We start from the raw sequence: 4,421 nt of genomic DNA, 5'->3' as shown, positions 1-4,421 counted from the left end.
ATTCTCACTGCGAGGAATTTGGACAGGAATGAAGATATAAAATTGTGGACACATTAGACCACACAGTCCTTCGCTTAAAGGGGAAATCTAGTATTCAGACAACAACAAATTGGTCGCCCCGCCACTTTTTTGGGGGGGTAAACAGCTGAGGAATGAGGCTGGAGAAATCTCCTTTTAAGGCTGACAAACATTCGCAAAATAAGCTTTTTCTCATGGGTATGAGAGATGTGCTTCGGTCTGTCCAATCAGGTCATTTGTTGACAATATTTCTGCGTATTGACCCATCTAGTTCAAGAGCTCCCCCATAGGTCGAAAGTTCCATATAATCTCTTTAAGTCCCCTAAGCGAACCCTAACCCTAACGTTAACCTTACCCCTACAGTACCCCTTACCCTGGATTTTACCCTAACCCTAGCTCCAGCCCTAACCCTAATCCTAGCTCCATCCCTAACCCTAACTCCAACCTTAACCACTCAACCATTATCTGAATAATCTACTGTATCTTGACCCCGACTGATACAGTGTTATGTATGAATGGTCACATGTTTCTCTGCATTCTGTCCCCCTGGGCCTACAATACCATGACAAACAAGTAGAACATCATCCTTTCAGCTTCAACATAGAAAACATTGTATTTTTTTTGTGGCTTCGGAACGGTTTTATCTCTCATTCACAATTTACAGTTTCCTTCAACATTAGCCTTGGCTATGCTTGGTATTGTAGACTAGGGACCCCTTGGATGCATTCCTTGGCCCTCTCTGACGGAGTAATGGCAAGAATGCGGGATGACTTTTACTTTCTTGAATGACCGACTTCCTCCTCGGCAGTCCACCCCAGAGACGACTACGCGGGGGTTGCGGTGGAGGGGGACGGACACGGTCTCTCTGATAGAACCGGTTACTTATGGATAATCACCAGGACTAGGTGACTACAGTAGCGCGTGAGAAGTGAGGAGGCGTAGCGTTTACCGTACTGGCACGCGCAGAGCTGTAACATCTGTAAGTGACGCGACTGGCCACCGCTCCACCCCGTTATTGGGGACAGAGAAAAAGTTTCTTCCTCTTATGAACGTTACCACTCACTCAGCCGCGGGAGCCAGTGGTACATTTTACGGACGACACCCGAAGCAACGCTCTAAGAGAATCACAAGGGAACGTCGCGGAACAGTCGGGGTTTTTTTCGTATTAAAAGAAGGTTTGGAAATGCAAGAACTCGCCAGCTAGAAACACGCGTGAATCTTTCTCCAAACTGTCGGCATCATGAGCCGACTGTCGTGCCTCGGCGTCCTGCTGGGGACGTTTCTCGTCCTGAATGTGTTCCTCAAGGTAAGTGTTATTTTTTGGGTTTTTACACATAACAACAGGTGAAGGTGTGTAATGTATGCTATTTACTATATGCATAGTCATTATTCGCATACGGAGTCGCAACCAGTCTGAACTCTAATAGATTATGTCTCGATGTTGCGTAGGATTGCACCTGTTGCTCCAGGTAGAGTAGCGCTTCTCTTGTGAGATGCGCAACTACTTTACACGGTAGCAAAATGCGGCTTAATTTTGAATCTCAACGAATCATTTTGTAGGCTGCGAGTTTAATGAAGAACAATAATTAAGATAAAGTTTTGTACAGTATTCAAATACTGCCTATCTATGGATGACCACTTGTTTGAGAGCGGTTTGGTTTAAGTTATTCAGATGGGGTGCAACGACAGTGATTGTATTGTGCGATGAATAGAGTAATTGTGAGGACTACAATTTAAATCAAATTCATGTCAGTGAGTAATTAATACATTGACCTTTAGCTTGAGAGGTTTGACAATGGTAAACTATTTAATGGCATTTACACCATTGTCCGTGAGCGCATTAAGAATACAATGCAAATGTTAATTTTTCTGCAATGGAGTATTACATTTGTCATATTCGTTTTACACAGTAAACCACTGTGTTACTGGATGTTCGTTTTAATATCTGTCTTGTCATACTTATTGCAGCCTTCTTCCGATACACTTCATAATGGTCTTTTAATGTTAATAAATAATATGTTAATTAAATAGAATTCTTAACAGCACTGAATTCTGATTTAATTAATTAATTTAAATGTAACATCAAGGTAACGCCCTGACTGGTGAACAATCGGAAAACGGTATCAGGTTAAATACATAATCAACCAGTGATGAAGAGTTACTTAGAGCAGGTTCCTACAAGTCTCTGTAGTTGCACCTGTGCTGATCTCAGACAACATCATTATAGTAATTCATTCCCTGTCTCTCCCCGTACTGGTCTTCTAGGAGACGTAGAATGGCATCTGAGGATGTGAGTGTCCGACACAAAGGTCTGGTTTCCCAGACACAGATTAAATGTAAGACTACAATGCATCTTCAATGGAGATTTTCTATTGAAAATGTTATTTAGTCCAGGACTAGGTTTAATCTGTGTCCGGGGAACTGGCCTACAGGGCTCAGGAATGGAATGAGGCGCAGCGCTGTCTGTCTCTGTCCCTGTCTCTGTCTCTGTCTCTGTCTCTGTCCCTGTCCCTGTCCCTGTCCCTGTCCCTGTCCCTGTCCCTGTCCATGTCCCTGTCCCTGTCTCTGTCTCTCTCTCTGTCTCTGTCTCTGTCTCTCTCTCTCTCTTTCTCTCTCTCTCTGTCTCTGTCTCTGTCTCTGTCTCTGTCTCTCTCTCTCTCTCTCTATATATATATATATATATCTTGCTAGTGCTGTTTTGGACCTGGGCCCCCAGTTATAACACATGGACACCAGTAGTAACATTTCATCTACTGTAGAATGGTCTGGTAGGGTTCTGGAATGGCTGACAGTTGGGCTTTGAATCCGAAAGTAACTTTTTGATTACTTTGGTAACCAGAATGTAGGCCTAACTATGCAGCTATACATGGAACAGAAAATAATGTAACTAACTAACTTCCAATGAGTGTTATTTTTTCTCGACGAGTGTTATTTCTTCTCGACGATTTCGGTCAGTCACAACGCACGCAGATGTCTATGTATCGCGTCTCTGTAAGAAGAAGCTTTGGTGTGACCTGGGTGAAGTGTTCTGATGAGGAAGTGATGGCGCGGTGCCTTAGTGCTTTGCCAGTTTCTATGAAGAGTACACACAGTGATCAGTGACCATCAGTACAGCCCATGGTACATATGCAAATGCACCAGGGCTGTGGGTTTTAATCCTGTAACTGTGGAACACATGGAAAAGATAGTCAGAGCCGTACTGTGTACCTACGTAGTTGTTTATTTGATTGGTTTTGTAAATGAATTATCAAATTAATTCCTATAGAAACGTATCTGTGATGTGTAATGTTGACGTGTTTCCAGTGTTTTCTTATTGGCTAAATTATGGTTGTTTATTCAAGAGAATTCTTAAACTTTCCTTGCCTCGTTTCTCTCCTTACCCTGCCTTCAGATCTTTCTAAGTCATTACGGACCATGAGTCGAATAGACGCCTACTGTACCACAGGGGAGGCTGGTGGAGGTAGAAATCGGAGGACGATCTCATTGTAATGCATGGCACGGAATGCGGACTAGTATCAAAAATGTGTTTGATGCCATTCCTCATTCCGTTCCATGCATTACAATGTGCCCGTCCTCCGATTTCTACCTCCACCACCTCCCCTGTGGTACCAGTACATTCTTATGAAAGAACTGAGTTTGTTCTCGTCGGGACCTGAGGGACTGGGGAAGGCTTTGAGATTAGGATCGCTGTGTGGTTGAGAGCGGGGCCACATCGATAGCTCCTGGGTCCTGATAAACACTGTGTGTGTGTGTGTGTGTGTGTGTGTGTGTGTGTGTGTGTTTCTGTGTGTGCATGTGTGTGTGTGTGTGTGCGTGTGTGTGTGTGTGTGTGTGTGTGTATGAGTTGCTGGAACATTGACTGACAGTGCCACCAAAGGGGTATAATGTGTGTTGATGTTGACGATGATGATGATGATGATGATGATGATGATGATGATGAAAGAGAAGGCATCTCTCAAAGGAGGGAAGCTTTGCATGCCACAGCTCAAAGCTCAGCTCAGGGTTCAAGAGGTCAAAAAGAGAGAGGGGGGGGGGGCACTTTAAAGTCCTTCACAGCACCTCCTTCCTGTTATTCTCCTTGCTCTTTCTCACTTTCATTCTCTCTCCTTCTCTTCTTCCTCCCCCTCTCTCTCTTCCCCTCTCTCATCTTTCCAGGACCTTTTCCTGTCCTCTTCCCTCTGTTCTCCCCCAGCTGTGTGTGTCATCTTCTCTGTCTTCTGGCCTGCTGTTAAGCCACCCTGCTCGTGTGCTTACATCCTGCGGGGGGACCAGAAATTTGTCTGTGAGATGCTGAAAGGAAGTTTGTGGGGGGACTCAGAGCACAATGCTCCCCAAAGCGGCCACACACAGGAAGTGACAGGTGTGGGGCAGAAGCCCTGCCTCCCCCGCGGGAGGCGGGTGGA

The 4,421-nt window shown here is 44.8% G+C and overlaps 1 long non-coding RNA gene across 1 annotated transcript in view; it reads left to right on the top strand.

Annotated features, from left to right (window-relative positions):
- The first annotated feature begins 1,135 nt into the window (after positions 1-1,135).
- Positions 1,136-4,421, top strand: part of LOC310802032 — a 20,863-nt gene continuing 17,577 nt past the window's right edge. Inside the window, exon 1 of the long non-coding RNA XR_014554139.1 lies at positions 1,136-1,324. This is a non-coding gene — a long non-coding RNA (uncharacterized lncRNA). The remainder of the gene's footprint in view (positions 1,325-4,421) is intronic.

Source organism: Argentina silus (genome assembly GCF_951799395.1).
Source record: "Argentina silus genome assembly, chromosome: 3".
NCBI classification, from domain to species: Eukaryota; Metazoa; Chordata; class Actinopteri; order Argentiniformes; family Argentinidae; genus Argentina; species Argentina silus.
This window is presented reverse-complemented; position numbering and strand designations above follow the sequence as displayed.